This window comes from Cynocephalus volans, chromosome 12 (genome assembly GCF_027409185.1).
Source record: "Cynocephalus volans isolate mCynVol1 chromosome 12, mCynVol1.pri, whole genome shotgun sequence".
In the NCBI taxonomy this organism is placed as follows: domain Eukaryota; kingdom Metazoa; phylum Chordata; class Mammalia; order Dermoptera; family Cynocephalidae; genus Cynocephalus; species Cynocephalus volans.
Genome location: NC_084471.1, coordinates 105391470 through 105413825, shown reverse-complemented (window position 1 = coordinate 105413825; position 22356 = coordinate 105391470). Strand labels below are relative to the sequence as shown.

General features: G+C 45.4%; 1 long non-coding RNA gene across 1 annotated transcript; it reads left to right on the top strand.

Moving 5' to 3' along the window:
- Positions 1–2676: 2676 nt before the first annotated feature.
- Positions 2677–15137, top strand: LOC134361303 (uncharacterized). Its single transcript, XR_010021398.1, has 4 exons — positions 2677–2758; positions 7939–8228; positions 13290–13651; positions 14892–15137. It is a non-coding gene; the product is annotated as an uncharacterized LOC134361303 (long non-coding RNA).
- The last annotated feature ends 7219 nt before the right edge of the window (positions 15138–22356 follow it).

Genomic DNA, 22356 nt, shown 5'->3' with positions numbered 1-22356 from the left:
GCCTTTAGAATGAGTTTGAGAGAATGGCCTCAGTTTCAATTTTTTGGAACAATTTGAATAGAATTGATATTAATTCCTCTTTGATGGTCTAGTAGAATTCAGCAGTAAAGCCATCTGGTCCTGGGCTTTTCTTTGTTGGGAGACTGCTGATTACTGCTTCAATCTCATTGCTTGTTAGTGGTTTGTTCAGGTTTTCTGTTTCTCCTTGGTTCAGTCTTGGTAGACTATAGGTGTCCAAAAATTTATCCATTTCCTCCAGATTTTCAAATTTGTTGGTGTAGAGTTGTTTATAATAGTCTCTAATGATTCTTTGTATTTCTGTGGTATAGGCTGTAATGTCTCCCTTTTCACTTCTGATTTTGGTTATTTGGATCTTCTCTCTTCTTTTTCTAGTTAGCCTAGCTAATGGTTTGTCTATTTTATTTTTCTCAAAAAACCAACTTCTGTTTTATTGATCTTTTAAAAAAATTTTTTAAATTTTTTTATTTTTTATTTATTTCAAATATTCATGAAATACAAAGCTGGTTGTCCCCCCTTCTGCCCATGATGTGGGGGCCAGATTCATACTGGGGACATATCCATTACCAGAAATTGCTTTTGTACCCTTTGTCCCCTTCTACTTATCCCCCAGCCTCCCTACTCCTCCCCCTCTTCCCTCAACTTCAAGAGAAATAAAAAGGGAAATAATGATCAAAAGATATTTAAACCACCTAAATAGCAATGAAATGACAGGAATTAAACAACACTTCTCAATAACTACTCTAAATGTGAATGGACTAAACTCTCCATTCAAAAGACACAGACTAACTGGCTGGATTAAAAAGCCAGACCCAAGTACATGCTGGCTTCAAGACCAACCTCACCTGTAAAGACACACACAGACTAAAAGTGAAGGGATAGAAAACGATATACCATGCAAACGGAAACCAAAAATGAGCAGGAGTAGCTATTCTTATATCAGACAAAATAGACTTTAAACTAAAAAACATTAAAACAGACAAAGAAGGCCATTATATAAAGATAAAGGGAACCATCCAGCTAGAAGACATAACAATCATAAACATGTATGCACCCAATACTGGAGCAGCCAGATATATCAAGCAAACACTCTTAGACCTGAAGAAGGAGATAGGTCCTAATACATTAATAGTGGGTGATTTATTGATCTTTTGTATCATTTTTGGGTCTCTATTTCATTTAGTTCTGCTCTGATCTTAGTTATTTTTTTCCACCTATTTTTGAGATTGAATTGTTCTTATTTTTCTAGTTCTTTGAGTTGTAGTGTCAGGTTGTTTATTTGAAACTTTTCTATTCTGATGATGAAGGATTGACTACAATAAACTTCCCTCTTAGTACTGCTTGTGCCGTATTCCAAACATTTTTGTATGATATGTTTTTATGTTCTTCTCTTTCAGAACTATTTAAATCATGGATGAACAAAGTAAGTAACTTAAGTGTTTACTTTTATTCCTATAATATTAAATTTGTTGTTAGCTTATTATTTGTCATAATGTCTCATTCTGTTTCAAAAATATATATATTTATATTGTGTTTATGCTCCAGGATCCAATGTCTAGTTCAGTATTTTGACTATTGAGATGTACACAAATATCCAGTGACACAATTTTTTTTTATTAAAAATAAGAAAGCCTTAGAGAAACTATAGAAATTTTAGGCTTATTGGGAAATATGTTATATAATATGTACTGTATTCCATCCAGAACAGTTTTATCTTTTTTTCTGTGTATTTTATATACATATTATTGAAGTAATACTAATTAACAGATAATGAACTTAATGTCAGTTTATTGAAATAAAATCCTTAGATACACACCCTGATGTATATTTCACAATGTATACATGTGTGTAGGTTTAAATAATACCAATCATTATGTTCTGGCTTTTGCTTTTTTTCACTCAAGAAAATTCTAAATAAGATGAGTATTTATCAAGCACATAATGAAAAACTTTGTCTTATGAAATTTTAAGTTTCTGAAGAGAAAAACACTACACATCAGGGAAAATATCAAAAATCAAATCCTGTTTTTCTGAAATGCTCTTTATTTTCTCTTTTATCTTTGTTGAGATAAAAACAACAGCAAAAATTATCCCTCGCTACCCTGTCAGCTTTCTAGATATATTAGATAATTTTCAGGACCAGGCCTCTTGCTTTTCTCATTTGAAGTTTTATGATCTTTTCTTAATGACTGCTATATTGATTTAATTTTATTTATGAATCTCAATTAAAGCTTTTTAAATGTAAATTTGTATAAAATTAGGCAGTTTTATTTGCTACAACCTTTAAGATGCTTTAACTCAATTTAGAAATAGCCATTTGGGTATGGTTATTAGTCACCTTTTAACTCTTTAGTTTTGTATGTATAATTGTATGTGTCTATGTATATATTTGCATACTTATTAGGCATAAAAATTAGGACTTCAGCCCCAGTAACTCAGAGGCTGTCTTATTTTATTTAACAGGGAATTTGTTTGAAACAGGATTATACCACAAGTTAGCTCTGATAACAGTACAGCTTATGTTGAGTGAAGAATATAGTTTACCTATTTCACTACAGTATAAAACCACACAAGTGAAAATTATCTAAGGACAATGTATTTTTTTAAAATATTTATTTTATATAAGCAGACATGTATTTACCTCTCCTTGAATTGCAGACATGCAAGTGAATACTTCTCACTCAGGAAAAGTTTTGCCAGCCGGGCATCCCCCTTAAGTATCCATCGGCTGCATTTCAAGGTAAAATATTTGATTAAAGAAGAAAATTAAAATAAATCAATTGATAGTGCTGAGAGAGTGAAAGAGAGAGAGAGAGGGAATGTGTGTCTTTTTTGTAGTTCTTTTTCACATTAGTGAAATGTTGGTAGCTTAGCTGTTCTTGTTTTTTTTTTTTTTAATTTAACTACATATTTTCCGTGAAAGTAATTTTTATTTATACAGGAAAGTAAAGGCATAAAGGAGAGCAAATAAAAACAGTTGTGAGTTCACATTTAGCAAATGCAATACAAGGCTGCACATCTATTAAGCCCCCAAATGCAGATGTTAGGTAAAATATTTTATTGATCCTCCATCTGTTCTGAAAATTGTGATCATGTAATCACAGGGGATTTATCGCTGGGTGTTTGTGAGTCATATTGTTTCCTGGCACAAGTCTGGCTCCCTTCCCCCTTTCAAAAACAAGCCACTCAAAAGTCAAATGTTGATGAGAATGGAAGTCCACTTTTATTCAGAAATACTGGTGACCTGAGGTAAAGCATCTCTCAGGTACACCTGAAAGAGGATGGCCAGACTAAAGCCATCTCAAAGTCTCAGATTTACTGAGGAGTTTTTAAAGAGGGGGCTGAGGGAATGGATCATGGGAAATGAAAAGCAAGAGGGAGGACCTGAGCCACAGGGGTTATGTGCAAGGAGCCAGGTGCAGGGTCTCCCCAAGGTCCCATCTGGTTTCTGCTCCCATCCTTGCTGTTGTCTCAGGTCCTTCTGGAGGGATGGAATCAGCATAGCTTTATTGATGTCTTCCTTGTTTGCCCAAGGTCTGGATAGTACCTGCAAACCTGCAGCTCCAGGCTGGCTGGAAAACAACTTCACATCATGTAAATAATGTCATCTTTCCCTATAACCAAGGTCAAAATATCAAAAAACCATGGGAGAAAAGGGAACTCAGAGAAATGCATGCCAAGAAAACCCTGTGTCCTTTTGAAATCTTTTAGAGCCCACGTAGTTTTAGGTCCCAACATGGCTTCAGTCCTGCTCACTTCATTTGTAACATATGTGACAGCTTTATTTTTATATACATGCTGATTCATGCCTTGCATTTCTAAGAGAAGTAATTGAGTCATATCACTACATAGTAGAGAGTACTTTTTTTCTTTTGAACCAATGCATAAAAGAATCTAGAGATTTTCATTTAGACGATGGAGTTATCAAAATTACTAGAACTTTACGAATGGCAAAGTCCATGTTAACATGTGCCCAGATTTCCAAGTAGGCAGGCTACCCACATCTTGAAAGAGCATACACTCAGGATCAAAGAGCAAGTGGTTTGTCAGAAGGGTGTAACCATTTTGTTTTCTTCTCCAAGCAAACAAAACTGCTTGGGAGCTAAATGACCTGTTTAATTTGTTACCCAGATATCTTCCAGCAGGATCTGGATCTCATCCAGATGTTTGCAATTAAAATATGAGCTAGATAAGCTACAAGGACCTAAGGTGGTAGTTCTCAACCATGGCTTCACCAGTATCACCCAGAAGCACTTAAAAATCGTAGTGCCAGGTCATGATCCCTGAAAAACTAAATCAGCACCTCTGGTAGTAGAACTCAGAGACTGGTAATTTTGTAATACTCCAGCTGATTCTACTGAGAAGCGTGGGTTGAGAACCTGTGCTCTATGTTCTTATAGGGTTGGTGTTTAGAGAATTATTAGCAAGTCTGTAATATTCATCCAAGGTGCTTAGAGAATGATTTAATCCACCCAATAGCTAATTAAAAGTAGGTGTCCATAATGAAATTCAGTTACAAACTTGAGAGTTTGCTAGAAAAATAGCTTGATTTTGTATCTTCAGTCCAGTTCTTAAGATCACAATGATGCTAACAATAAGGATAAATTAAGATTGAGAGTTTACTGTGCTTTGGGCATTGTTTTAAATGTGGAGTTAATGTGGATTAACTCATTTATTCCTCAGAACACTCTTATAAGGTGAATACTATTAGTTAACTGAGGCATACAGAGTTTGGATCAGGCTTCAAGTTCTGCCATCTGTAATTATTGGTTGTGTGGTTGTCTTAGACAAGTTGCAGTACCTCAAAGTCTGTTTTCTTATCTATCATTGGGGATGATATTTTTCTATTTAGGTTGCTTTGGAGAGTATATGAGAGTATAAAGGCTGGCCGGTTAGCTCAGTTGGTTACAGTGCAGTGTTGACAACACCAAGGTCAAAGGTTCAGATCCCCATACCAGCCAGCCACACAGACACACACACACACACACACACACACACACACACACACACACACACACACACACACACACACACACACACACACACAGACACACACACACACACAGATGAGTGAGAGTATGTATAAAATGCTGAGCACAATTGTAAAGCTAGGGCTTACAGACACCTCGAGTCCGTTGCACAGATTGGGTTAGAAACCCTCCACATGCTGGTCTATGAGCTAGGTAAAAAAAAAAAAAAAGGGTCTGGGAGCTGTAGGTATAGAAAAATGAATGGGTTTTATTCAGATCTAGGAGCAACTGTCCTAGTGGCTTCTCTGAGAGTTCTGAGAAGCGCTGTGGAGCAGAGCTGTTAGTCTTTTATACTGAAGTCCACAACCCTGGGCACTTGGGTGCCCATACACAACTTACATTAAGTAGTAACAAGGAACACCTGAGGATATTTACAGCAAATGCTTGGCAAGACTCTGAACATCCAAGGGGCCCTGACATTTTCCTATTTTTCCCAACAACAGTGCTTTGCAAATAATAAATGACAAGTATTTGCTAACATATTGATCATATGTTAAGTCAGTTGGGTTTTATATAAGTGGAAGTATTATGATGTTAATAATGTAACCAATTAACTCGTATCTCTATATCCCCACTGGCTTTCCCTGTGATCTGGCCTCTGTACTGAATCCAGTGATCATTAAAAATCTAAATCTATTCATGTCAGAGACAATGCTCAGCCCCGAGCTTATCGGCTTTTCATTACTTTTAGGATGAAGGCCCAAACCAGACCCAGGAAGCCTTTTCCCTGCTCCCATTTTAACTGCTTCGAGCCCGCCTCTCTACTGTTCGGCCCGACTGGCCATTTTTCAGATAGTTAAAGTCTGTCTTTGTTACGATCCCAGGACTTCTCTCTGCAGTGCTCTTTATGTGTCCAGCCTGTCAACTTCTCTGCACCCTTCAGGTCTTAGTTGGAAGCTGGTCCTCCAGGGGGCTGCACCTGCTCCTTCCCTTCCCTCTCCACATCTCAGTAGCCACCTTTGGCCTATGGAGTCGTAAATGCCTGGCTCCTTACTTCAAATCACTTTTCTCCAATTCTTATTAATCAATTAATCACACTTGTTTATTGCCCTCTAGACAGGGTGAGTATAAAGTTGTCTCTCCTGTTAAACAATGAGGTAGGGGTTGCATCTTTGTTTCTCATTGTAAATTCCAATGCTCGGCAGTTCTAAAAACTTTTTAAGACATACGTGAGATCATGGAATGCAGCCCTTTGCTTCAGATCCTCCAGTGCCTGCCAGTCACACTTGGGATCAAATCCAGACCCCTCACTAAGGGCTTCCCTAGATGGACTGTCGCTTGTTCTTTTGGGGTAGTTGTTCCTGTTCTTCCTCTCTCTCGTGATGTTTCTCACGAAAGGCCAAATCATTCCTGGAGTCAGGGGGTTTGCATTTGCTTCTCCTTCCTCCTGGAGCATTTCTCACCAGATCTTCAGATAAAGCTTTTTCCGTCTCATCTTTTAGATCTCAATTTAAAGTGTATGTGCACTAATGTAACTGCTTGCACCCTGCCATCTCCTACACCCGTTTTCTCCATCGTGCCAGTCTAAAATCTTTTAAAATTTATTTTTTGTCTCTCAGAAATTGACAGTAAACTCCCTGAGAGCAGGTTGACTCAGTGATAGCTGTATTCACTGGTTCTAGCACAGAGCCAGTCATATGGTAGATAATCCATAAATATTTATTCATTATAAAAATAATAAATTATAAAAGCTTCATGTAAAAAGCATTATTATGAGGTTTAGTCTGTTTTTCTTAGCCTTATTTTTTTAGGATGCATCAATTTTGTCATAAATTTCCCATTTAAAAGTATTTATAATTGCCCATTCTAAGTATTAAATTTTTCAAGGCCTTTAATGCTAAAGTATTGTGGAACACAGTCCTTTGAAATTATATTCTATTCATATGGAATTTCTCCTCTATGGACTATACAAATAAACTTATGAAGCTTCATTGCAATCACACATTTACAGGGAATATAAAATATAGACATTAAATTTCTTCCTCTACTCTGCTTAGTAATTACTTAAAAGAATTTTGCCTTTTATAACTTTTTGCCTTCCTTGTTTTTCAAATTATATATTCCAAAGTGTGCAGGGTGGTTAAATTATGAAATTTAAAAATCTAACCTATATATCAAAATCGTTTTTTTCTTTTTCTTTTTTATAAGTAGAGGGACTTAGGATAGGAATACACGATGGATTAAAACTCCAGGCAAACTGTTAACCCAGAAGTGTCTGGGACATGCTTTTACTTTTACACCAGGTTTTCTCAGCATTGCCACTATAATATTTTGGGATGGACAATTCTTTGTTTTCTGGGGACTAGTCGTTCTGGGCATTTAGGGTATTTAGCAGCATCCCTGGCCTCTGCCCACCAAATTCCAGTATCTCCCTCTCCTCCAGTTGAGACAAATAGTTTCTAGACCTTGCCAAATATCCCCTGGGGAGGATGGGCAAAACCATCCCTCGTTCTTTCTAGACATATGAGATGTCATTTGTCGGAATTCCAGAATTATCATTTTCGTACAAGGTGCTTTGGTCCAGGAAGTTCTGGCTCAAAGCCTTTACTCTGTGCCTTCTACCTAGTGCCATCTCGCTTTTAATTGAAGACATGCCAGATCTTTATGTGGGTGACTCTAGATCATAGATTTTCTTTCACTTTTCCAACTGAGTTTTTGACAGTAAGGGTAAGGCTGTGGACCAACTCTATTCACACCTACCACCCTCAAAATACAAGTGGGTAGGAACCCACTGGAAAATTTATGAAAGCTAAAAATACACTGTAAGCTTCTCGGATAAAGGATTTCTGAGCTGAGAGGTGAATTTGTAGATAGCTGGAGTAATCCTTAAATGGTTTACATTTCCATTTTTCTGTTTAATTACAAATTATTTCATTTCTTTCTATTTCAGGACCTCCAGGACTTACTGGCTACCCTGGACCCCAGCCTGGCTATCCAGTTCTGCCAGCCAGCTATTCAGGTGCTGGACCAGCTGGCTTTTTTGTCCAAAGTCAGCCAGTATATAATCAGCCTGGTGGACCTGCAGGGGCACCATGGATGCCAGCACCACCACCTCCACTGAACTGTCTACCTGGATTAGAATATTTAAGTCAGGAATACAGTTCTCATAGAGGCAGAAACTCACAAGCATGGGTATGGATCTCTGAATCTAGTAAGAAGAAGTGCATTTTGAGGAGATAGGTAAGTATGAGTTCAGGGGACTGGACGGGTATCTGGGACTTGCAGAAAAGAGACGTGTTTCCATTTACTGTGAGAATCACAGCCTAGTTTCTTTAGGACTCAGTGTCTAATTTCATTTCAGCTGCTGCTTTGTTGATGTTGGGCTCATATCCATTTACAAGTCCAATGGGATCTGGGTTCTAGTGTGGTTTGAAACCATAAAACCATTACCCATCTTTTGGAGAAATGCTGAGCTGGGACTGTGGAAGGCAGAGTCAGATACAGACTCAGTAATTAGTGTACCAACAAAGGCATTTTCCTTGCACTGGTTCCCCGATGACCTCAGCTGGTAGAGAGAAGGATGAGTCAGTTCTTAGAGCCCACATAACCCTCTTCTTTCCTCCACCTTATCAGTAATTATTAAAATGCACATGAAAGTGCATTGACATAGTTGGAGTTTTCATAAATCTAAGTAAATTAAATGGTTATGCCTAAGGATGCTGGGACAAGCATGTGGGGAGGAAGAGAGAGAGTTGCTCGTGCTTGGTCAGACAATGAGGGGACCGTCAGGCGAGTGAAAACCAGAGTACCAGACTGCGAGGGAGAGGAAAAACCCCACAGGGCCCTGCCCCAAAGTCAGGACCCTCCATCTCTGGGGCTGGCTGGGATCGAGCTTTCCTGCTGGGGTGACCTGGCCAGTGTGCTGTGTTCTGCTGGGGTGTAGATCTCTGCAGCCCTCAGGGCATCAGGGTGGGACTGGGAAAGGGCAGGGTGGCCCAGGAGGCCAGCACTAGTGACCTGTGCTTGCCGGCAGCTCGGTAAGTTTACCTCCGTGTGCTGGGAAGAAATATTTTCTGTTTGTACCTTGAAGTAATAAGGTTGAAGGTGAAAGAGCCTGGGTGGTGTGAACATGAAACTTTTCAATATTGATTTCCAAGGGGGAAAGAGGACAGATGGATGTGCACATCCCTTTGCCCTTTTCAGAGTGCTTTCATGTCATGATCTCATTTCCTTCTCGCAACAACTTGGTACAAGAGACAGGGACATTACTATTCTCATTTTTACTATTAGCATTAGCATTCCCATTTTACAGATGAGAACACTGGGACCCAGATACATGGAGTGAGTTACGTAAGGTCACCCAGTGACCAGGTGGCTTTCTAATTCAAGAAATCCTGGCCTTTCTCCTCACCACACTGCTTTGTGGAGCCTGGACAGTCTTGGGACCCCTGCCCTTTATCGCTCCTTCCCAACCCATTTGCAGTGCATCTTGTATCACCAGACCTCTCACCGCTGAGTCTCCTCACTTCTGACCTTCCCCCGCCCAATTCTTTCCGTGCACCCCTCTGCTGGGCAGGTAGTAAATACTGCCTTTACCTCATTACTCCTCTGCTCAGGTGCCTTCCCTGCCTCCGATGGGATACTGCCCAATGTCTAAGCCTGCCGGTTCAGGTTCCATGGTCTGACTTCATCCTGCCCATGAGAATCCCCTGCCCATCCAAATCTGAATGCCTGCCACCCTTCAAGTTTCAGCTGCAGCCCCACCTCCTGGGGGTGCCTTCCCTGGTGGGCCCAGCCCAGGCTGCTCTCTCTTCTCCAGTCTCCATCACCAGCACCACTGCACTCTGCCTTGCACTGCTAGTCACCCCTTCCACATGTGAGTCTGTGGCATCTGACTTGCAGGACCAGATTAGGACTGGAGAGGGCCCAGCTTGATCCCTGTCTTGCCTTGTGAGCTAGATCGTCCTACCCTCTTGCACAAAATGGGAGAGCGTTGAATCGAGAGATCTCAGAAGCCCTTCCCCACTCCCATTTTCTGCAGTTATGGGCTCCGTCAGACAGCGGTGTAAATGACTGACACGGTTTAACATTGCTGTTCTCTAGGAATTTGCATTTCAGCAGGAACAATCTTTCAGCCAAAGGAAAGAAGCTCTGACATTTTGGGGTGTGGGAAGCTTCCTTATACCGCTGAACATATCCTACAGGGGGCCATCTCCTCATGGCCAAAGGCCAATTCTGCTTTGTGGAGATTTTCCTGCTCCTCACCTCCTCCTCCCGCGCCTCCCCATGCAACATTAGGATCCTCAGAGACCTGAGAAAATAGAAACGTATTTAAATTCCCCTGCACTTTGTCCTCCTGTGTCAGATGACTGACTCGTGCTTGTCTCATCTCCCCTGGCTCTAACTTTGGGCTCTAGCCCTAAAGGGCAGGGACAATGTCTTTGTTCCAGCTCCATTTTCTCATCTGGAGCTCAGGCGCTGGGATTCTTGGTCAGTTCCACCACCTCCTGCCCACCCCGTTACGGCACTGGGTTAGTCCCACCAGCTTCTTAGGAGCCTGATTCTACCCAAGGTGGGGATGTTCAGCAGGAATAACCGATCCCAAGGTGGAGCTGGAAAGCAAGGTATCTGTCTGTGTTTGAGCCTTGTCATGGACTTGCATGGGACCAGGTTTGCCTGACACGAAGTCCTGCATGGGTGCCTGCTGGAACCATGCACCTTGCTCGGTGCAGACCTGACTGCAGCGGTGGCCTTCCGGAGCACAGTTCTCAGGGTCTGGGTGGCTTGTGGCAGCTCCTCTGTTCGTTCTGTGTTCTGAGTCAGGAAAAATCCAACATGTGCATCATCTCAAGTGTGTGGCCACTTTGAACATCGCTCGTGAAATGTGAACAGAGACCATGCGGCACATTAAACCACAACTCAAAGGCAAGGAACACAGGCTCTGGGCAAGTCGCTCAGTCTCTTCATCTGTAAAATGGCTTCACAGGAGTCTCTGCCTCACAGAGTTGTGGGGAAACTTAGTGAAATGCCACAGTGTGAAGTTCTCGGAATGGCACTGGGCACATGATGAGCGTTCAATCAATATTAGTTCTTGCTGTAATAGAGCTTAGAGCCATAGCACATATTACCAGTTAGTATTGGACGGCCTGCGTATTTGCTGCTGTGTAATTGTGACGGTCTCTGTCCAGGTTGTCTTTGTGCATTCTGTCCCAGGATGTCAGGGCTTCCTCTCTCCACACTCATTCAACCTTTCCACATGACGCACCTCACTGTGACGCTCAGCAAAATGGAATTAGAAATTCATATTTGCTGCCCCCCAAAGTGCATTTTGAACCAAATGGAAACGATTTAGGGGGTTATCTTGCTGTTTGAACTGAGCAGTTTCAGTTCCCAAAAATACGTCTGTAAGGGTGCATAAATAAGATCAGCGCTGGTATTTAGGAGACGCTGTGGGACGATGGGTGTGCGACACGGCTGACTTCTAATGACACCCCTCTGTTGTCCTCAGCCCCACCATGGAGGACACGCCTGGTGGGGAACTGGTGGATCTGTCAGGGAGCTCAGACAGTGCAAGCTGCCAGGCCAGGGACCTTGCATGCTCCCGGAGCCTCCACTGAAATGTCACTTCCTCTGTGAGACCTTCTCAGTCAACCTCCTGTCAGAATGAATCACACCTTTCCATGTTCTCCCAGCATGTCTGTTCATACCATGGGCCTTGCACCGACTGTCCCCCGAGCACCCTGAGGGCAGGATGGCCTGTGATTCACCCAAGCATCTGAGCATCCAGTCCCAGGCCTGGTGCAGGGGCCCTCGGTAAATGTTTGCTGATGAAGGCATGAATGGCCTTGATGTGACTTACCACTTCTAGAACACTCGAATGAGGGATCTGAAGAACACCTGGACCAAGCCCCTCCTTCTACAGTTCCAGAAAATAGTCCAGGGAGGGGAGTGACGTTCCCAAGATCACACCACTGGGGGCAGAGCTGGGACTGGGATGCAGGTCTCTTGACTCTGGGCCCGGGGTTCTGCCCTCTACGCCTGCTTTCCACCTTAGCCCACTCCTCCACCTGTGAGCACTGAGCTTGGTTTGCACTCCATGGGAGGGTGGATGAGAAACACCACCTCCAGGGCAAGGGAAATGGCTGATCCTCCCCTGTAAGGACGCTGTCTTGAAGGGTAAGTGTCCCTACTCTTTTGCAACATCCCAGTGGAGAGACCAACACTGCTCCCTAACTTCATATCCCTGGGCTTTGGACAGCCTGCCCTTGGACCCCAAGAAGCTGGGTATCATTTCTGGCAAGGCTCACTGTGCCTTGAGTTGACAGGGAATCCTGCCCCTCCTCCGTCTCCCTAACCAGTCTCAGCAGGACATCTGTGTCTCAGTGTTCTCTTCCCAGACACGTTATTGCTCATGCTCCAAATAAACATTCTGCTGGTCTCTTCAGGCAGACCCAAGCTTGCCAGCAGGCACAAAAGTCTGAATCTGGGACCTTCAGGGAAGGTGAAGGAGTCTGTGCCAGCGCTGGACTCAACCCCACCAGCCCCTGTTCCCATTTCCCTGCCTCAGGGGCTGGCAGCACAGGGTACCCTGGGCTCTCCTGACTTCTTTCCCGACAGCTCCTTCTGCTTCTCTCCTCCCCTCAGTTCTGGTGCTGGGGTGTTGTGACAGTGACTGAGTGACTCGCTGGTGACACGTGCGTAGTCTTGCTCCTGTTCTCTGGTTCTCACTTCTCCTACTTGCCTGGAGGGGATATGACAGAGGCGAGGGGCCTGGGAGCTGGCCAGAATTTTCCAGTGAGCCTCTCATCCCCCCAGCAGCCTTCCACCCCTCCTTCTGCCCATCCCATCCCATCCGCCCCCACAATCCATCCCTCCTCCCCACGTGGATGTTTAGCTCCATGTCTCACACAGCAATGCAGAATCAGGTGAGGTAGTGACCCCGATTTGCAGATGAACTAACTGAGTCTCAGGGGAGTGTCCCACGAAATACATGAATGCAGGACTCAGATCAGACTGTGCTTGCATCCTGGCTCTGCTCTTTCTAGCGGTGTACCCTCCTCAGCCAAGCTCTCTAACCTCTCTGAGCATCAGTTACATCATTTGTTAGGGACAAGGGTGCCTCACTTATGAGGTTTTGATAATAACCGAAGACATGCACCATGCCTGGCTCATGGCAGGTACTTGAGAAAGGGGACAGTTATTATAAACGATGTGTCTTGGAAAGAGGCTGAGTGGGGCTGTCTCCTTCCACATAGCTTCCAACGGGTTTCTTCCTTCTTCCTCATCTTTCTCAATTTCTAGCCCCATTCTGGGTTCTGCTGGTGAAGGACGGGGCAGGGTCTCCACTACAATGCCATACTGAAGAGATGAAATACGAATCGTCCCCTGGTCACAGCTGCTCTCCAAGCCCTGGGCTCCCAGGCAGCAGTAGCCGGTGGTGCCGTCCAGAGTCCTCACTGTTCCTCCCAAATGTGGGCTCCAGACAGTCGTCACAGAAGATGCACATCATAGTGACTCGATGTCACTATGGCAGTTATTTGAGAACTTCCCATTCCAATGACATCAGCAGCACCAAGAATGAGAAAGTGAAGGAAGTGTTTTCCTGGCAGAGCTCATCTCCGGTGAAAAGATCAAAACCTCGGAGGGTACCGACTCTTTTAAAGGTTTGCTCTGGACTTTGTGTGGGGCCCCCACGACTCCTGCCTTCTGCACGGGCATTTCCTTCTAGGATGAGGGCCAAAGATAGCTAAGACTAGACTTTGAATTACAGAAAGTTAGAACTTGAAAGGATCTTAGCAATAAATCAGTCACCCCCATCCCATCCCAGCCAATTTCAGAGTGAAGGGGCCGAGGCCTAGAGAGCGGAAGCAGTCTGGCCAAGGCCACAGAGCCGAGCCTTTGACCCGGCTCTCTGTTCTCAGGTTGCTCAGTTCCCTCCTACTCCACTCGGCTGGTGGGATCAGATCTAGATTGGAGGCAGGAAGGAGCAGACAGCGGGACGACAGTGGGCCTAGCTAGCAGTGAGGAGCTGGGAGACACCAAGACAGGTTCAGAGAAATCCGTGCCTCTTCCGTGGTGGGTGTCTGAGGGTGGGAGAGCCTTCGGGACCCAGCCCTTCCAGGAGCTGGGCAATGCAATGATCCCTTATGATCAGGGGGGCATTCCTGGGGCAGATCTCTCCCGGGGAAGAAACCATTTCTCCATCCCAGGCTGATATTTCCCAGTGTTTTAGCAACTTGTAGCTGCGTCTGGTGCCTCAGGTTTTGAGGACAAAGATGGGATCTGGCTTTCCCTGCATAGTGCCGAGGCCACGCTGACCTTTCTGGAGTACAGCAATGGTCATGGGGTGAGGCTGTCTAGTTTGCTACCCACAGCAGCCTGCAGTCCCATCTGATCCCTTTAGGAAAGACACAGCCAAGTCAGCTCTTCTCTGAACAAGGTCTTTGGGCTGGTGGCCACATCCTGGGGGGGCCAGAGGGAGGAGGTTCTCAACTTTTGCCAGGGGTCACTCCTATTGCTGCTACCCCCAGAGGATACCTTCTTAGGTTAAAACTTGTCACTACTGCCTTCACTCCTCTTGATAGCTGGAATAGTTGACGCTCTGGCAATGAAACGGTGCTACAAATATGACCACATTTAATTCTCAAAAATCCCCACAATGTGGCTACTATTATTTCTATATTGTAGTTGAAGACATTGAGGGTGAGAAAAGGTTAGTGACCTGTGCAAGGTCAGCCAGGTAGAGGGGGCAGAGCCAGGGCTCTGTCGTGGGCACCTGATGCTCCTCCCACCCTCCCCATCGTACCGTCCCCCACCCCCAAGCCCCATGGCAGGTCCAGGGGACACCAGTCATCCTGGTCCAGGCTGTGACTGATGGTCACCTCACCCCTCCCCCATCTCCAGGGAACTCGAGACTCCAGATGGAGGAGCCGCCTGGATGAGATGAGTCGGCCAATGTTCTCCATGTCTCCTCTGCAGCCTGGAGCCCAGCTGCCCCACAAAGCATCACCGAGATGGCTTCACTGTCTTAGGGCCCAGGATGGAGCCAGAGATAGGAAATGGGAAACGATCTCTCCTGGGCTGGTCTGTCTGCCTGTGCCTTCCTGCCAGTGGGGCCTGTCTGGGATCCAGGGTTCCCTGCCATGGGACTGAGAGGCAGGTGCTCTGGGGATCGTGACTGCTTAGCCTATGGCATATATGTTGGCTATGGGTTTGGGGAGGCACCTGATCAGAGGGGCTCTTTTTGACGGTGCCCACAGCAGCTGAAGAGCATCTCTCTTTCTTCTATTCTGTGTCCCTCCCTCCTCCCAGCTTTCAGATCAGCACAACCCCTCTCGTGGCCTCCACCTGCTACCCCCACCCCACAGTGGGGCTGGTCTGAGAAACATTTCCCAGAGTCACTAATGAGGCTGGAGAGATGGGGCTGAGCACACCCTCATCTCCTGAGCCCAGCTCGGGCCTCCCACGTCCTGGATCCTCCATCCGTCACCAGGCTCGGGGAGCCGCCCTCCGCAGCCAGCGCAGAGTCCTCAAACGGTGCACGGAGTCCCACGCACACCCAGCACAGCCCAAATGCAAAGACGAGGCAGCATGGAGGGCGCTTAGGCGGCCGCCCTCAGCCGACTTCCACTTCCTCTGCCCCCTGGCTTCTTTTAGTCCTGGGTGCGTGGAGTCTGTCATTGTTGGGCTGGATTTCTCCATGTAGGTCAGGAGAGCCTGTGACCAGAGGAGGGAGGTGTGTGAGGACAGGGTGGTGGGACCAGCGACACGGAGGTTTGAGGCGATGGGGACAGATAAGAGGGGTGGGGACGGGGGCTCTGGCTGTAGCTCAAGCTGTCTGGGGGACACCTGCCCCAGGGGAGGCTGTGGCGGACTGTGGAGGAGGCTCGAGCCGGGTGGCCTGCACTTGTACCCTGGCTTGGGTTCTCTCTAGCCCTGCCATTTTGGGTGGGTGGCAGCAGCACCTTAATCTCCCTGAGCCTCAATTTCCTCATCTGTCATCTGAGGCCGACCCCAACCTCCTGTAAGGGCTGGAGATCGCGCGTGAACAACACGGCCCCGGGCCTGGTAAGTGCCAGAACATAGCCACCGTGATTATTACCCTTCCCACTGTCTAGTCTCAGTTTTCTGTTCTGTGTAACGGGGAGAGCTGAGCTCTTCTGCTGGGTATGTGGGAAATTATTCTTGCAGTGGTCACAGGACACCCCGAGTAGCTCCCAGGTGTGCTGTGGGCTGGGGGCTCCCACTCTCTCAGGGTGCTTTCCTTCCCCTCTGAGATTTCCCTGTGAGTAAATGCTGAGGGCCAGAGAGGAAACCAGGGGTTAGGAATACTTACGCTTCCTTGCAGGGCTTCTGTGCACCAGATGGAATCTACCTTCACTGCCCCTCAGGGGCCGCTGGGCCTCTATTTAAACCCTGCCTGCAGAGAGAGTGCACGGCCATACAGACTGTGTGTTCCATGTGTGAACAGCTCTGAGTATTAAAATGCCCTTTAAAAATAAGCTAAAACCCACTTTCTTAAACTTTCAGCCAGTGATTGTAGTTATAACCTTAAATAAATGTGATTTGTTTATCATACAATGCCCCTTAAAGTATTTGATATAGCTCTAAAACTCTCTAGAATATCTTTTCTCAAATATTCATTTTTTTTTAAGTCATTCTTCATTTGGCACAGATTCCATCCATCCTTCCACCACCCACCCAGACTCTGCTCTGATTCTATGGATGATCTCAGAATCCTCCTTTCTCTGCTTGGACAGGAGATTTTAGGAATCTTATTTATTTCTAGTGCATTTCACCTTGCAAAAGCTAGCACATCACTGCAGCCCAAGGAGGGAAATTTGGATTACGATTCTGATGTCTGTTTTCCCTAAAATTGCTAACCAGGCTCCAGCTTCTTTATCCAGGAAGGGCTTTCTCTGGAAGGTGCCTCTCAGTAGGCCATCAGAGGAGGGTGGATTTGGGATAGGGAAATTGATTAGGGGAAGACTGTTGACTCATTTCATCAGTCAATACTTACAGAGAACTTTCTATATGCCAGGCAGAGTGCTAAGCAGTGAGAATACAGAACTGACTGAATCACAGCCCTGCCCTCAGTAAACTTACCATTCCTGGGGCCAGACAGTATTCTGGGCTCTAGGCTCTATAAGCAAACTGTCCAGCAGAGAGGGTTTCTTTCATAAAGAGGCATGGCAGCCACTGGGAGGAGAGCAGAACAGATGCTGATTGTCTTTCAGAATGTGCATGTGGCCATCCTTGATCCAGCAGTGGTAAGTCCCTGTGACCTTATCTCCTGACACCAAGACAGCCTCTTGAGCTCTGCGGTGGAGTCTATCCACCTTGGAAACTTGGCTGGAATGTGCTGTAGAGGAAGGCAAAGGAGAGAGGTGAACAGGGTGGCAGCCCACAGACCTGGCGTGGGAAGCCAGGCCTATTAGTCTCAGGGAAAAGGCATATATGTTGTGCAGGTGCTCTGCCTGGGTTTCTGCCATTCATACCCCTAACTGACGCTGGCTGCTGGGAGCCACTATCCACAGCAGAGAGTGCCATGCACTGTCTTATCAGCCAGGGGCCCAGCAGGAAACAGAATTCAACTCAGATGGTTCAAAAGGAGGTGTGGGCAGGGATGTGGAGGCAGCTGGGACTGGCAGCCAGTCACAGGTGGACCCACAGCACTCAGTGCAGGCTGAGGCAGGGGCCCAAGCAGCAGGTGGCTCCAAGAAGACGATCCCCACATGTTCTCCTTGCTGAGAGAACAGACCTAGGGTCACACAAGACCTTAGCAGCACAGACAGTGAGGGCAGGACCCCACACAGAGGGCAGCGGAGGAGCTAGCAGAGCCTGTTTCCCATGCCACAGGGATGGATAAGTTTCCCCTGCACTCAAGAGCCATTGGTAATAGGAGAATCTGATAGAGAATGTGCACTTCATGAGAGCCTGTATTCATTATGTTCCAACAGACAATTTTAAACTGGAAGACACCACACTCTTTAAGTGGTGAGCTTAAGACTTCCTTTCTCCACCTGCATCAGAGGAAATGGGGGCTCTCTAGCAGCAAAAACAGTCATGAAAGCTAAAACAAGTTTTGTCTGCATTTTATTGTATGAATTTTGATCCGTGCATGACATGTACCTTGAGACCTGCAGTGTCAGGGCATGCCAAGCACTGTGGAGAATGGCAGGATGTTGAGACATGGTGGGGAAATCTAGGTGGGAGATTGGTATGAGCAAATGTAAAATTTAGCAGTGATGCAATTGTGGAATATAGCAATTCACAATGGAGAGATGACATCAATACTTAATGATTTGGTATGGTTAATACAGCCTTGCAAATAGATGTAACTTTTATTGATTAATTTTTCTGATCATAAAAATAAAGCATACTTATAAAAAATTGAAATGTATTGAAAAGTATAAAAGAAAGAATTGAAATCTACAATCCAACTTTCTTTGTTAACATTTTGCTGTATTTCCTTAATATCATTTTCTACTTTTATATGTGTATATATAAACACAAATGCACATGCATTTCGGTTAATTGAGACCATCATGTACATAGTTCTATTTCCTGCTTATTTCACTTAACATTAGACTGAGAATATGTTTGTATCTTTGAGCATTCTTCATGAACCAGCATGTAAGATGTCCATGAAATCCACTGCATGGATGTACTATTTTGTATTTAAACAATCCCCTGTTGTTTGGATATTGAGCCTTTTCTAATTTTCCACTGCTATAAACCTTTATCAGTTTCCCGATTATTTTCTTAGGATAAAAAAATGAAGTGATGACATCAATAGGAAATGATATTTTTAAGGCTCTTTGACATATATTACCTTAAGTGTTGACACACATTACTGTAAACATTGTACCGATTTTCACTATCATCAGAACCAAACTGTCCTTTCACCTTTGCCAACATTGAGCATTATGAATTCTAAAATATATGTCAAATTGAAAGGCAAATTGGCAGCTTACTTTATTTTGCATTTTCGATTACTAGCGAGGTTAATTTTTCCCCCCATATTCTTTTCAACTATTTGTATTTCTTCTGCAAATTCTGTCATGTTCTTTGCCCATTTTTCTTTTTGGATGTTAGTGTTTTCTTAATGACCTAGAAGAGCACTACATTTTAAGGATTTTTTATGTTTACCCATTGCCATATTTGTTTCAAATAACTTTTTCTTGGTTCATAGTTTGCCTTTTAACTTTAGATGCGGCATTTGATTGACAGAATGAAGTGTTGGGTGTAATGCTGAACAGTCTGGAAGACTGGCTTTGCACCCTGGCCTTCTCCCATGACCACAGTGGTCAAAACAGGATCTATGGAACCGACCTCATCCTCCTATGCTCCTCAGGACCTACACTGATGCTTGACAAGGACTGATGAGGATACCCCAGTGATCAATCTTCAACTGAAAACCTTCCCATCCCCACCTCCTGCAAATGCACTCAACAAAGCTGCCTTCCCCGAAGGAGGCACCAATACTCTGCATCGGAACTATTCCCAACCAAAGGCTTGTTGGTGAGAGGAATTGTGATGCTTCCAATGCATTGTTTATGCACATTCCTAATGCCAACAAGACACTCCTGCCTGCCTCACTCTTTCTTTTCGCTCTTTGCATTTGGAGTCAACATGGGATTCCAGAGAACAGTTCCTCCTGCCCCCTTTTGTTGCTACAACTGCATTTTCTGGTCACACATTCTTCCAAGACTACCCTCTCCCAACTCCACACCTCCCAGTCCTACAAACAGGTGGAGGGTGGTGCAGATTCTTATCTGGTCTCCTGATTAAGGGGTTGCTGAGTCAACAGAGACCTTGTCAACAACGCCTCTTTACCATAGGGGCAACCTGCCCCACCCGCTAAATGTGGCGAGAGCTCCTGGAAGGCAGGAGGACAGCCTCTTTGGGGTGAAGAGGTAGTGGCAGTGTTAGGGCTTTCTACAGGGAACTCCCAAGCAGGACCCAACACACTCTTGCCCCTTCTTCTCTTCTTCTTTTTCTACTTAGAATATCTTGGGCGTTATTCCTTACTGGTACACACAAAGTTGAAAGAAAGTGAGCCGAGATGCCGGGTACCGATCAAGCTTTATTAAAGGAAAAGAATCTGTGGGCTGTGCTCAAAGTGGTGGGCAGCCTGGGGCTGCCCTCAAAATGGAAGACAGCACACCAGGCGCGGGGGTGGTAGAGCTTATATAGCACACCAAGGGCTGGCTAATACCATTAGGAAGGGGCATTGTGCTAATGTGGAAACTATGTGACCAGGGTGGAGAACTGCGCCTTGCAGAAGCAAAAGGGTTTCTGTTTAAGTCATGAGGCTTCCTGTAAAGGGAAGAGGGGAAGGGTTTGGTGCTGGAGTGGAAGACAAGGCCGTTGGCTATTTTGTGCTTATTGTGTGCATGATGGCGCCAGTCACGTCCAAGATCCATCAAAAGCCACTCCATTCTTTGTAATGGTTGCCCAGAACTTAAATACACACAGCGATACTCATTTATTCAACCAGTTCTCTATGCCTGAGCATTTAAGTTGTTTCTAGGTTTCACCTGCTACAGTTAACACTGAAAAAAAATCCTCGTCCATAGGTTTCTTTGCACTTGTATGAAGTGACATCTCTGTAGGTAAATTCCTGGAATTACTACTGCTGAGTCAAAGGGTATGCACCTTCCCAACATTCATATCTCCTGCCAAATAACCCTCTGTGGAGGAAGTACCTGTTCACACCCCACCAGCAGCACGGGAGAGCGCTTTTTCCCACTCTGTTGCCAACACACTCGGAAAAAGACAAAACTCCCAGCATGGCCAGCAAAGCTCCATGCGGTCTGGCCCAGCCTCCCTCCCCCCAGCCTCCTCAGTAGATCTTTCTCCCATCCCTCCTTCCTTGCTGGCCAGTCTTTGCCTGTGCCACCCCCTTGCCCAGAATGTTCTTCTCTACCTTCTCTCTACTTATCTCAGCCCATGCACTGCCTTTTTAGGAAGGGAAGCCATCTCTGAACCCACAGGCCAGCTCTCAGTCCCTTGGCCAAGGTCTTGGAGTACGGTGACTTTCTCTGTTGTTATCACAGGGGCATCTTTCCAGGTGCTTGTGTGACTCTCTGATAAATGTCTGTATCTCTGCTGGACTCTTAGCTCCACAAGGGCAGGGACCAGGTCTATTTCTGATCACCATGGTCTTCCCAAGAGCAGCCACAGTATCTGGCCTACAGAAGGCACTCAACATGTTTACTGAAGACTGAACAAAAGTAAAACAAACTCATCCTTTTCCTCATCCATACTTCTCATCCTGCGTTCATTTTCTTGGTGACAGAGATCAGTGTCCCTCTAGTACCTTGCAAGAGACCCTCAGTTCTCTCTAAGTCCTTCTCTTCTCCCCCCACAGCCAGCAGGTGTCAAATCATTCACACTGCAGTAGACATTTCTCTTCCCTCTCTAGACCTTTGTCTAAGTCACTTCCTTACCCACAGCGCCCTCTCTTTCCTTACTTTGCCTGATGATGTCCTAGTCATCCTGTAAAGATATATTGCATCTTTTCTAAGAAACTTTCCAGCTCTCCCAGTTGAATTTAACCTTGTCCACAGACCAAAAGCACTATCTCCAAGAGCCATTTCCTTAGCTGAATATTGGAGTAGTCTATGGATTTTCTGTCCCCCTCATACACACACACACACACACACACACACACACACACACACACACACACACACACACACACACACACACACACACACACACACACACACACACACACACACACACACACACACACACACATATGCTGGATGTGAGGTCTTGGAGAGCAGGGATCCATCCTTGTTCACCTCGGTGTGTCTTGCATCCCTGAGCACAGTGCTCTGTACACAGTAGGTGTGCACTAAACTCTAGATAGAATCCAACCAAATGATGCTCAAGCAAATAGAGCCCCCCTGGCTTCTCACACTTTTGGAGAGGCTTTCCAGACAGAGCATGCAAGGCAGAGAGAGCCTCTTCCCCACCCTCTGCAGCTTGCCGACTTTCAGGCTGCATTATCCCCATCCCAGAACTCAGGCAATATCATCAGACAAGTCAGGTGTTTTGCATCAGTCTGGAAGGTTTCGATTTTCATGTTCCATATCAGCATCACGCTATCAATCTCCTCTCCAGTCTGCTTCCTTCTTCTGCCTCCCCTGCCCCCGCCCCAGCACTCCAGGCCATGCTGTGGATCAATTCCCGTGTTGCAGATACAAAGGTAGTTTTGCTTGACAGATGAAGCTGCCCTTCCAAGAGGTAATACAGAGATCAATACCGGTTATACCGAGTGCTCAGGAGCAAGGGGGCCAGTGACATCCCTGCACCCCCTGCCAGGACCACACTGGGCAGCCCTCCCCATCCCGCA